At 38.5% G+C, this 13,958-nt stretch overlaps 1 protein-coding gene across 5 annotated transcripts in view; it reads left to right on the top strand.

Annotated features, from left to right (window-relative positions):
• Positions 1 to 3,911: 3,911 nt before the first annotated feature.
• LOC106087244 (zwei Ig domain protein zig-8) overlaps positions 3,912 to 13,958 on the top strand; it is a 351,757-nt gene continuing 341,710 nt past the window's right edge. For all 5 annotated transcript variants that reach the window (XM_059369432.1, XM_059369431.1, XM_059369430.1 and 2 more), the window contains exon 1: positions 3,912 to 3,997. The gene's annotated coding sequence lies outside the window, so the exon portion shown is untranslated. The remainder of the gene's footprint in view (positions 3,998 to 13,958) is intronic.

The following is a 13,958-nucleotide window of genomic DNA, read 5'->3' as shown; positions in this document are numbered from 1 at the left end:
GAAAGCCGGGGAATGGTAAAGGAAATGCTCCAACGTCTCACCATATTCTCCATATGCCCTACACATGCTAGCACTCGCCGCACCGATTTTGCATAAGTGAGCTCTTAGTCCTATGTGTCCCGTTATGGTACCAATAGCTATACTGGCCTCCTTCTTACTTCCTTTCACGATCCGGATGACCCCACAGGGTTTTTGCCGTCCTACCGACTGTTTCGCTGTTCCACAGTGGGCGTTCGTCGCCCATGCCCTTAGATCGGAATGCGTTGACCCGAAAGGCCTCGGGTTAAGCAAGTTTATTGACGTTTCTGGTATCCTATCGGAAACTTCTTCCATTCCATCCAGGTTTCCTGTCGTCGGCTCGATTATATCGCGATGGTAGAGTAGCTGCTTCCATCCTCAATCCATTCTCCCATCGCCTTAAGTCTCATTGCCACAGTAGCTGCATCACAATTAATCTGTTTGCGAATGGGTCAGTTATTTAGTGGGCGTGCCTATGCCAGTTCTCGGAACCTGTTGTATGGTCCTTATGTTGCACTTTTCTCCATAGTAGTCCACCAAACTACAGAGGCGTAAGTAAGTATTGGTCTTATCACGCTTCTGTAGAGCCAGTGGGTTATCCTCGAATTCAGGCCCCATTTCGAGCCTACGGCCCGTCTTCATAGTGTCCAACACCTGTGAGCTTTCTCAGAATGCTCCTGAATGTGACACTTCCAACTTAGTTTGCTATTCGAGATCACTCCCAAGTATTTGACCTTGTCAGATATCGAAATCGTTTTATTGAGGAAACATGGTGCGTTAAATTTGCCCACCTTCGTCTTCCTCGTGAACAGGCATACTTCAATATTCTCTCAATATAACCACCTGTTCCTTAGCGTATGGTTTATCCAGTCTCTAAGGACCCGGTACTGGTCTAAGAATTGGATCAATATGTCGGTTTGCACATTGTTAAACACCCCCTCGATGTCAATGCAAACCAATGTGTGCGTCTTGGCATAGAAGGATTCTTCTGTTTTATGCACAACCCCGTGCAGGGCAGTCTCCACCGACTTTCGCTTGACATAGGCATGCTGTTTGTATTTGAGCGGCTCACTGCATGTCCTACTCTTTATCATGGTAGCCACAATACGTTCCATGGTTTTGTGTAGAAAGAATGTAAGGTTTATAGGGCAGTAGGCCTTTGGTGTCGTATAACTTCCCTTGTCGGGCTTAGGCATAAATACCACGCTTGCCTCCAGCCAGGCTTTTGGATCATACGCTGCGTAAATAGTGGCCAGATGAGGCGCCAGATAGTCGACCAACTTTTGTTGTAACGGCGGAAATAATCCATCAGCTCCGGGTAACTTAAATGGTTTGAAGCTCCTCAAGGCGCTCTGGTCATTTTATTGTATTCCTCGAACTGTTTGCAATACACATCCCAATATAATTCCACTTTTCTACGACTTGCTCTGTTATAAAGTCTGCGGACCTCTTTCCCAATGTTGCGAATCTCCCCGGTCATCCAGGGTGTTTCTTGCAGTCGTAATCCTGTTGATATTATCGTCAATCTCTTCTATGCTTGGACAATCTAAATTATCTTGCTCAAGACTTCCTCTGAGTAGTCATCCGAGTTTTGGCCTGTTGGTTTTGAACTTATTACGGAAGGTTATCCGATTCGGCGATAGGAGTGCTATTCTTAACCTGATGTAGCGATGGTCTGGGAAGAAATGATCCATAGAGACTCTCCCAGTGTTTTTTTTTTTTTTTTTTGTTAAAAAATGCCAATATTGTACTTCACAGATCTTCTAAAGGAGTTAACACAATTTACAAGAGTTTCACTTAAGACGCATCTACATTAAGTCTTCTTTACAGTACAGTAAGCAAAATTGATAGTCCTCTCCTCAAAGAGGTGTCGCACTACTGCACGCCGTTCGGATCCGGGTATAAGAAGGAGGTCCCTTATAAATGAGCTTAAACTTGAAACGGACAGGTTCGGTTTTATCAGCTTAATATACTAATCGGTTTCTTGAAAATTTTCATCTTTCGGGTTTCTGTTTAGTCGATTTCTTGTCAAAAATAACCGGTTTCTTATTAATGGTAAATTTCTAAATATATTTTGTGTAAATTATCACTTTTATATCATTGATTTTTGTCTTAAAAAATTGTTCTTTTTTATAGCCACCACCGAAGAATGGGGGTATACTCATTTTGTCATTCCGAAACAAGTATATATATCCTTGATCAGCGTAAAAATCTAAGACGATCTAGACATGTCTGTCCTTTTGTCCGTCAAAATCATACTACAGTCTTTAAAAATAAAGATATTGAGCTGAAACTTTGCACAAATTCTTTCTTTGTTCAAAAGCAGGTTAAGTTCGAAGTTAGGCTATATCGGACTATATCTTGATATAGCCCCCATATAGACCGATTTCTCCATTTAAGGTTTTGGGGCCATAAAAGGCGCATTTATTGTCCGATGTCGCTGAAATTTGAGACAATGGGTTTAGTTGGGCTCTTCGACGTCCTTCTTCAATTTGGCCTAGATCGGTCCAGATTTGGATACAGCTGCCTTAAAGACCAATCTCTCGATTTAAGGTTTTGGATCCATAAAAGGGGCATTTATTTTCCGATTTTGCCGAAATTTCGGACAGTGCTTTGTGTTGGGCTCTTCATCATTTTTCTGCAACTTAGCCCAAATCGGTCTACATTTGGATATAGCTGTCATGTAATCCGATATCTCGATTTAAAGTCTTGGCACCGTAAAAGGTGCATTTAAAATCAGATTTCACTGAAATTTAACACATTGACTTATTTGACATCCGTGTCCGTTTATTTTTAGATATAGCTACTGTACTTATTAGTATTTGGTCTAAATCGGAACATATTTCGATATAACTGCTATGGAAAATGAGGTATGCAATTTTTACCAGGTTTTGATGAAAAGTGGTTTACAGATATACCCGAGGTTGTGGGTATCCAAAGTTCGGTCCGGCCGACCTTAATGTCTTTTTACTTGTTTTGGATTGAGAAGATTTTGAAAAAATGTATTGAGTCGTGGCCGACACTCGCTCAAAGTTGACTTCCGGGAAGGTTTTCTAAAAAAAGTTTGTAATGCAAGATCGTCATGTGCCATGCCGTGAGATAATGTCATTCGTGGGGATTTCTCCCACCAGCATACTTTCGATGTTCCATAAACACCTTGCGTAGAAAAGGTTTGTTCTCGTTGGATCCTAAACAATTTGGCAATCGCTAAAAAATTGGCCCGTGTCGATTAGTGCGAAGAATATGATCGTGGTTCTTCAAATTACGTTTACAAGATTGCCACAGGAGTATCTATTTGTATGAGCCAGAAATAAGAGCCAAACGCAACGAAAGTTGTTCGTGGAAGAAGCACTTCGAGCAAATAGTCGCAGCTTTCTTCGTCAAAATTGGTCATGCGGCAAATTTTCCGCTTGATAAACTAAGTCAGTTTTGAGTAATACATCACAATTTGTTTGCCTAAAGTCTCCGGAAAATTCGAAAATCTAACTTGAGAAGACGAGTCATTATTCACCATTACAATGCGAGATATCCAACATCGGCTCAAACCAGCGACTTTTTGACTCCAATGGCTCCATTGACCACACATAAAGATGTGTGGTCAACGATTTTCGTCGCAAGAAAATGTTGTTGAAGCTTTCACAAACCATGCTTTAGATGTATCTCAATCGGAGTGAAACAAGTGCTCCTACAATTGGTTTGAGTGCATGCCAAATTATATAAATCATGCTGGAAGATACTTGGAAAAGTAATAAAACCTTTGTTGATGAAAAAATTATCATTATTAGACCAGAAATTAATACAGCAGCCCCGTATGCTTAAAATGTTATAAATCTTTTTAGTTTATTTTAACATGGTTTGTATTTTTTTGGTTTTTTTTTCAGATTGCGGTTTGAATTTCTGCGGCAAAATTTATTATGGTGCAATCATCATGTCATTAACTTAATTTAGGATCCAGTCATATTTCTAAACAAGGCAAAAGGTAAGAATTTTTTGCAAAAACAAAATATTTAATTCTTTAAATATTAAGGAAAACTTTTTTCCAAGTTTTTGAGATAAAGATTTGCTCATAAGAATGATTTGGTTTGCTTGGTTTGCTCACAATGCTGATGCAACGAAATAGGGCTTTGTAAATATTTTGGGCATATATTCCCGCTGCCGAATAGTATGACTTGCATTATTTCGTGGGTGTAATGGTGTTTGGAACAAGATCCATACACCACTTTACTGATTTTGAGATTCACATACTTAAAGTTTATAAAATGGCATATCTACACCTCAATATCTCGAAAACTATATATGATATGTGACCATTTCTTGAAGATTCTGAAAGGCGTATACTTACACGAAACAAATAGGTCCTAAATCAAAAAAACTTGAAATGGCGTATGGAACAAGATTGCATTAAGCTGACGATTTGTTGTTCTCACAATCACACCAGTCTAGCAAACCTAGTGCTGAGGGCATTATTTCACTTTTACCAGTTTCGTTGCAATTAGCTAGACATTTCCAAAAATAAGTCATCATTAAATTAATGCACAATGAACCAAAAATTATTAAATACAGAAGTTAGCATGTCCGCCAATGGCGCTGAGCGCCTGGGATTGAATCCTGGCGAAAAGATCATTTATCCCCTCCTAATGCTGGTGACATTTGTGAGGAACTACGTCGTTTGAAAAAAATGCCAGGCAGCCATGTAAAAAGTTCTCCCCAAAATAGGTATCGCACTGCGGCGCGCTGTTCGGATTCGGCTATAAAAATGCCCCTTATCATTAAGCTTAAACTTGAATCGGACAGCACTCATTGACTTGTGAGAGTTTTGAACCTGTCCCTTAATGGAGTCTTCATGCACAAAATTGCAATAATAGTGATGCTTTATCTAAATAGAAATGATTGGTGTTAAGAACTTAAGACTGAACTTGATCCGTGTGTCCGTAATCCGTAACATCTCAAAATATTTATCTGCAACCCCATTTATTCTAGATTGTCTTGATATTCTAAGGCGATCTGGCCATGTTCGTCCGCCCCTCTGTTCGTCCGTCCCTCTGTCAGACGCTTCAAGATTTCCGCTCGAAACATTCCACAGATACTTCTTATTGATGTAGGTTGTTGATGTCGTTGCAAATTGGCCCTGTTGGCGCGGATTTGTATATATGAAACCGCCACTTGAAGTAGCCCTACGACTTGACTTCTTGAGCTCCTAGAGGCTCCAATTGTCACAAGATAAGACTCAAATTTCGCACGTATTGTTCTGATGCATCTTTCAATTTCCGTGCTTAGTCCCAATGTCCCAATTTGACGTTCTGGAGCCTGTGGAAGCCGCAATTGTTATCCGATTTGGCTGAAATTTTGACCATATTGTTTTCTAATAACTTTCAATATCTATAGTGAGTATTGTCAAAATCAGTCCATAACCAAATAAACCTATCTCAGAATTTCCCTTCAACGACCTCTAGAACTTTTGGCAGTAATTTGGTACGTAAGTTATAACTATGCCCATCAGTTAGCTTAGTTTTGTGTAAATATGTTGCAAAATCTATGGTAGTGTAGGTTCACAAGATCCGGCCCGCCCAATCCATTGATATACAGCCACTGCGGCTATGAGACTTAAGACGATGGAAGAATGGATTGAGAATGGTGGTGTGAAGTGGTGATCACGCGAAGTCGTCAAGTGTGACCATCTTTACGGACAGTAAACTGGCCACCGGGACAATAACAACCAGGACGGAAAGGTCACGATTAGTCTTGGAGTGTAAGAAGATGATTAACGCTTTCTCTGAGGATGGCTCAATCCGCGTCTTTTGGGTGCCGGGTCATAGCGGAGTAAGGGGAAATAAAAGACAAGTGAAGGCCAAAAGACTACCGTCAATAAACTTGGTTAACCCAAAGCATATCGGGTCAACGCAGTCCGAGTTGAGGGCGTGGTCCACAAACGCATGTAACATTGTGGAACAGCGAAACGGTCAGTGGGACGGCGAAAACCTCTCGGTATCATAACGGACACATAGGACCATGAGCTCACTTGTACAAAATCGGAACGGCAAATGATAGCATGTGTAGGGCATGTGGGGAAGATGATGAGACGTTGGAGGATTTCCAGTAGCCAAGCTTTCGCGGCTAAAAGACACCAGTACTTAGGTGGTACAATACCAGTCAAAACAATTAAGGATTTTGTAAGTAGCACGGAATTCCTAGCTTAGATGTTCTTTTTCTATTTGGAAATCCACTTATTGTAACCTTATAATAAAGGGTGATTTTTTAGCTATTTTCTTTTTTCCAACACGTTTCGTGTTTTGTTTGGTCTATAATTTAACCATGAATAGTCTTACAAACGAACAACGCTGGCAAATTATTGAATTTTATTATCAAAATGCGTGCTCTGTTAAGAAAGTTCACCGCACGCTTCTTCCATTGAACGAGGACGCTAATTTTTGGCTCAATGGGTACGTAAATAAGCTGAATTGTCGATATTGGAATGAAAATCAGCCAAAAGCATTGCAAAGTAACCAATGCATCCAGAGAAAGTCGCAGGTTGGAGCGGTTTATGGACTGGTGGCATCATTGGACCGTACTTCTTCAAAGATGATGCAAATAGTAATGTAACTGTGAATGGTGAGCGCTGTAGTGAGATGATATCCAATTTTGTTTGCCAAAAATGCAAGAGCTTGACTTGCATGGCATGTGGTTTCAACAAGACGGTGCCACATGCCACACAGCACGCATAAGAATGAACTTATGGAGAGGCCAGTTTGGTGAACATTTTATTTCTCGGGACCGGTCAATTAGCCGCCTAGATCGACAAATTTTGGTGGGCTATGTTAAAGCTCATGTCTATACGGACGTGGCCGCTTCAATTGACGTATTGGAAGACAATTTTTTTATTCGATTCATTCGTGAGATACCGGCCGAAATGTTTGAAAGAGTATGTCAAAATTGGACTAAGCGGATGGACCATTTGAGGCTCAGTCACGGTCAACATTTGCATGAAATAATCTTCAAACATTAAATTATATTTGCCAGAAATGCATGTTATATTAACGTCATGGTTAAGAGGAAAAATCATGCCATTGTGTTCGTGACACCCATTGGGCGAGAACCTTTGACACTGCATCAACAATTTGAAATATTTATTGGTCCTGGATGCGTACGATTATTGTTTGATAATTATTTCCACAATCATACGCCACCTCGGTCACTTATGACCCATACTTGGCATTATTTATATGCAAATCAAATCGCCAAATCATCAGTGTCCCATACATCATGGTAGCTCTATACGTAATGGCATTCATGCCAAACATTTCTGATATACTGATTGAGGAATCCATGGCTTGTCACGATGTCGCAATTCTAATTTAAAGTTCTGCCGATCCCCACGTTTGACAAATTCTGATACAATTTTTTTCAAATATATTTCACCTCAAATATGAGAAACAATATTGACATGAAACACTTACTCCAACGGTCAAAACGCATCACCCTATGGTTGGTGTATGCTATGGCTTTCATTTTCCTTTACAAAAAAGTCTTCGCATAATAAAGTCATATTGAAGGAGAAAATCAACAATCAACAAAATAATTGTTCGCTCTTCTAGACAAAAATGCAAAAGATTTATTTTTCTGTGTGTACAAATTTGTACTTCATACTATCAAAATGTGTATCTAGCATTTATCCGAAAAAAATATAAAAAAAAATATTTCGATACCATTTTTGCACAAATGAAATGAAGTTATATACCTGTTATGATGGCGAATTGCTGTTATTTCTTAATAAATTCCGAGAATGGATTGTAAACGGCTCTTAGTGATTTTTTTCCTTGGGCATTATAATGCTCAGTCGCTATAGAATACTAATTTTACCATTTTAATGTGCTTAGGATGAAAGTGGTATGTTCACCTTGTTAACCATCATTGCCAGTATGCCATGTACGAGTGTCTGTATAGAGAAAAATGAACGGGAAATGAGAATGAGTGAGTATACGGCCATTATGCTGGGCTGAATGTCTGTAAGTATGTTGGTCTATTTCCAAATACATACTCAACATTTTGTTTGTTGGTAAAACGAATGTGTCACAGTGGCAGTTACAAAGGCGTTAGGATTAGATGTTGCCGGTGCCTCCAAATACTTGTCGACTTCTCATGGCAGTTTTTGTCGTCTGTATTTTAACGCAACGAATCACACCAGTATGGTCAATTTAGAGTTTTTCGCCATAAATAGGGTATTTTGATGAGTAATATTGCATTGAAAATGTTTACAAGTTTTGCTTTTATTTACATATCAGCAACTAGAGAGAGAGAAATATTTTTACATGGCATAGTATCACAATTGTAGAAGGAGAAAACCACCGCTGAAAAGTTTTTTTCTGGTGATCTCGCCAGGATTCGAACCCACGTGTTCAGCGTGATAGCCTCCCTCTTCTTTTACACGCTTATTCTAAATTTTCACTTATTTACCATTCGATATCACATAACAAGGATTTATTGCCTCTTTTAATTTTTTCAAAAAAATTCACATTCTCTCTTAGTTTGTAATAAGAAATAGATATTTATTGTAGATTTTGACCTTCACATTTATTCCTATGCTAAATAAATACCATATGAGCATCTATTTCATTTGATTAATTCATACATCTTTCAATTCAAAGTCGAGCTATTTGTGACAGAGATCCTACGAAATGCAATTTGTTTGTTTTCCTAATTTTGCACTTTTCCACGTAGCATACATAACAATTTTTATACCCTCCGCCATAGAATGGAGGCAAACTAATTTCGTCATTCTATTTGCAGCACCTCGAAATATGCATCTGAGACATGCATGAGTATATATATATTCTTGATCTTCATGTCATTTGAAGTCGATCTAGCCATGTCTGTCCGTCCGTCCGTCTGTCTGTAGAAAGCACGCTAACTTTCGAAGCAGTAAAGCTAGCCGCATGTCATTTTGCACAAAATACTTTATATTAGTGTAGGTCGGTTGGGATTGTAAATGGGCCAAACCGATCTTGGGTCTTGACTTATTGAGCCTCTAGAGGGCGCAATTCTCGTCCAATTTGACTGAAATATTGCACTTGGTGTTTTAGTATCACTTCCAATAACTGCGCTAAGTATGGTTCAAATCGGTCCATGTTTTGATATGGCTGCCATATAAACCGATCTTGGGTCTTGAATTCTTGAGCCTCTGGAGGATTTGCACAATCATTTCATTAGATTCGGCAAACATTTTGCACAATGTCATCTACTACGACCTTCAATATATTTGGCATTTGTATCCATGGACTCCAATACAAACAAGTCACCCAATTTAAATTCTTGAGCTCCTAGTAGGTGCATTCCTTAAGTATTAGCAGAAAATTTCACAGATTTTAATTTTGTCCATTGGCTAAGTTCGAAGCCCTTATAACACCTCGAAATATAGGCCACAGTAAGAACTTCTCTCTAAGTTGACACTTGAAGCAAATCTAGATTCGCACAAGATTTCGGAAATATCGTGTTTTGCAACGAGGTTTCCCATACTTTTTCAATGTGAGCAAATCTATTTATTTGAGGTGATTTGCAGCAAATCTCCTTCCAAATTCAAATCCAATACTGCGTTTGCTTTGAATACCGGTGATTATTGGGATTTTTGGGCAGCACTTTTTCTTAACATCTGGCAATTTCTTATTAAAATTATACATTTTTTTAGTAATTTAATAAAAGGGTCTCACAAACTTAATTACTCACGGCAATGTATATGCTGAACACAATAAAAATAAAAACGCAATCAAAAACGTAACTGTTGACAAATAAAACCCGAAACGGGTTTTGCGGATTATCTAAAATCAAGAGGATTTGGGGTCTAGTGGAAAGATGGTTTTAGCCAATAAAGGAATTCGTTTAAATTTTGCGCCAACACTTCTTATCGATGTAGGTCGTTGGACATTGCACGAATCGGCCCATATAAATTGATCTCCCGAATTGACTTATTGAACCGTTACATCCAAAGAAATTTGTTAGTAAAAACAACAGAAAGTCATCTTAAAATGGGACAGCAGTAGTTTATTGCTAAAACAGATGTTTTCATATGGTAAAAGTTGAGAAAAGCCTAAAAATGTCATAAATAAATGTTCAAAATTGTGAATATTGTATCTTTTAACTCAGGGGCATGTATTATAAACTGTTTCCAATATTTTAAATTCTTTCCGTCGCAATTCTTATTTGATTTGGCTGAAATTTTGCGTATTATATACTCGGCATATAACCGGACATAGCCCCATATAAACCGATCTCCCGGCTTGATTTCTTGAACGCCTAGAGAAAGAAATTCTTATAAGAAAACCAGTAAGGGAAGGCAAAAGTCGGACGGAGCCAACTATATAATACCCTACACCACCGAGTATACCTAACACTTTAAATAGATAGCACTTATATCCAAATTTAGTCAGACTTTAATTATGCATACCTATTGAAACATCAAATAGAATCTTATACGATTTTCTTACGATGGTACAAAATTTGTGGCTTCTACAGCCTTAAAAGTCAAAACGCATAAAATATATATATGGGAGTTTTATCTAAATCGATTTTGATGAAATTTTGCACACGTATTGGGATGTCAATTAAAACTTTGCATACATATGAGGACATTGAATAAAAGGGCCATGCCAAATTTCTTGACGATTGGACCAAAATTGTGGCTTCTATAGCCTTAAAAGGCCATATCGGATGAAAATCGGAGCTATATCTAAATCTGAACCGATTTCAATAAAATTTTGCAAGAATTTTGAGTCGTTAAAAAAATACTTCGTGCAAAATAAGGATCGGACCAAAATTGTGGCTTCTACAGCTTTAAAAGGGCACATCGGATGAAAGGTATATATGGGAGCTTTATCTAAATCTGGACCGATTTTTTTTTTAAATCAATAGCGTTCGTCCTGGACCAAAAGAGACACTTTTACAAAATTTTGTAAAAATCGGACAACAAATGCAACCTGTAACTTGATTACAAGAATACATGGACAGACTGACAGACGGACATAGCTTAATCGAATCAGGAAATGATTCTAAGCCGATCCGTATACTTATCGATGGGTCTAGCTTTTCTTCTTCTTAGCGATGCAAACAAATGCACAAATCTATATGCTCATGGGGAAAAAACTGCTTATAAGATAACCGTGTATAGAACTTGACAAATGCGATACATGGGAGAGGATTTATAAGATTCGGCACGACCGAACTTAGCATACTTTTATTTGTATACCCCCTACCATAGGATGTGGTTATACTAATTTCGCCATTCTTTTTGTAATTACTCGAAATATTCGTCTGAGACCCCATAAATATATATATTCTTTATCGTCGTAACATTTAAAGTCGATCTAGCCATGTCCTTCCGTCTGTCCGCCCGTCTGTCTGTCGAAAGCACGCTAACTTTCGAAGGAGTAAATCTATCCGCTTGAAATTTTACACAAATACTTCTTATTAGTGTAGATCGGTTGGGATTGTAAATGGGCACTATCGGTCCATGTTTTGATATAGCTGCCATATAAACCGATCTTGGGTCTTGAATTCTTGAGCCTCTAGAGGGCGCAACTATTATCCGATTGGAATGAAATTTTGCTTGACATGTTTCGCTATGACTTCCAACGATTTGCATGACTTATTTTATTATGACTTTCAACAACTGTGCCAATTAAGGTTCAAATCGGTTCATAACCTGATATTGCTGCCATATAAACCGATCTGGGATCTTGACTTCTTGAGCCTCTAAGTGGTGCAAGTATTAACCCATTTGGCTGAAATTTTGTACGACGGAACCTGTTATGACCACCAACATTTGTGTTTATTATGGTCTGAATTGGTCTATAACCTGATACAGCTCCTATATAAACCGGTCTCTCTATTTTATTTCTTGAGCGGAAAGCAGTTCACACTCGACCAAAAGTAGGAAACCCTTTATCTTAGAACTAAATCTTGAATCTGAGTGCTATCGTTGCGAGAAGTCTCCTCGGTGTTACTTTGAAGGATGTTTGTACGAAAATTTTAGCAGTGATTTTGTTTTAATTAATATTATTATTATGGGAGAGAGAATGTATTTGAAAATTTTACACATTTGCATTCTTTATTATATTTCTATTGTATTAGTTACATTTATGTAAATTATTATTATTTTTTAAAAATTTTTTTTGTTTTAAATTTTTGAACCAATAACTATGCAATGCGAGCAACCTCAATAACGAATGGTACATCAGTATCTAAGAATTCTCTGTTTCTTTGCTGATGTTTTTGTTATATGTTTAGCTAGCTGACCCGGGCCCACTCCGCTGCGCCTTCTTTTACTATCTGTGGAACAAAAGTTTCCTTGGAATATTTATTTGCGACAATTAAAGAGCTTTTAGTGAAATACCATGCTACGAATATAGTATATCGCTTGACTAATTGCTTAACAATATAAGTGCCTTTGTCCGAATCTTTATTGGTATACGAATTTAAGTTTTGATGTAAGGTGTACCCCATTCTTAAGATACATTATTTCAGCCCACAACTCTCATGGTATCTGATTTGGTCCCCAGGCACTTGGCCCTGAAAAAATATCAGCATCGTGATCTTTTTTCAAAAACCATTTGTTTAAACCCCATATTGTCATTGGCTTAGGGTAGTTTACACTATGAGGCGTCCGCCTCACGTAGTCCCAAAATTGGTTATCAAATTCGTTTTCTAATCTCAAATACCTTTCATTTGAGCCACATATTGGCATGGTCGAAAAATTGTTACCCTTTAGGGGTGTTTTTTTAAGTTACACTCTCTTTAAGACCCAAATTGTCTTGGTGAGCGAATATGTCCTATTTGGGGGTTATTATGGTGGTCCCCTAGACAGTTGGTTCTTAATGTTGATATCAGATACGTGGTCTACTCCCAAATACCTTTAACTTGAGCCCCATATTTCCATAGTCGGCAAACATGACCGGCTTGGGAGGTGTTTTGGTGGATGGGCGGCCACTCAGTGAATTGGCCTTGAAAATATATATCGGATTCGTGTTCTACCCTAAAAACCCTCTTATTTGAGCCCCATATTGCAATAGTCAGCAAATACTTCCTATTTGGGTGGTGTTGTGGCCCAATTTTCTGAAAAATTGATATCAAATTCGTGCTTTACTCCCAAAGACCTTTCATTTGAGCTCCATATTGCTATGATCGTAAATTTGTCCCCTTTGGGGGATGTTTTTGGTGGGTGGCGGCCCCCCAAAAACTCCGTCCCATACTTGGATATCAGATTCGTATTCTACATTCAAATACCTTTTATTTTAGCCCCATATTCCCACGGTCAGTAAATAAGTCCAGTATGGGGGGTGTTTTGGGGAAGGAGTGGACCCCCAGAAACGTGGTCCCACATTTGGATATCAGATTCGTATTCTACTAGCAAATACCTTTCATTTGGGTCCCATATTGCCATGGTGGGGAAATATGTCCGATTTAGGGGTATTTTGGGGCTTGGGGTGGTCCCCCTAGCACTTGGTCCGACAATTGGATATCAGATACGTTTTCTTATCCTAAATACCTTTAATTTGAGTCCCATATTTCGTGATTGGTCTAAATATGTTTGGTAGGTTTTAGGGTGGGGCAGACCCCCTAGGTGCCCCATCCGAAATTTGGATACCAAATTTTTATTTTTAGGGTTCTATATGAGAGCACACAAAATTTCGCTTAAATCGCACCACCCATCTCCGAGATCCGGCGTTTCTGCAAATTAGGGTAATGGGGAGGGTCCTTCACAAAACTTCTCTTAACACTCCCTCCATGTTCATTGGATTTTGAAAAGTTGGTATCACTTAACCTAACCACAAATATGTGGAAGAAAAATCTTTTCCCTTGCAGTCAAGTGAGGTTCAATATGGCAGTGGTTTTTGTTGTCAGCTGCGTTCTCCACCCGAATGCCTTTATGTAAATTTAAATAATTTAAGAAACTC

The sequence above is a fragment of the Stomoxys calcitrans genome, chromosome 5 (genome assembly GCF_963082655.1).
Source record: "Stomoxys calcitrans chromosome 5, idStoCalc2.1, whole genome shotgun sequence".
Taxonomy (NCBI): domain Eukaryota; kingdom Metazoa; phylum Arthropoda; class Insecta; order Diptera; family Muscidae; genus Stomoxys; species Stomoxys calcitrans.
This window is presented reverse-complemented; position numbering and strand designations above follow the sequence as displayed.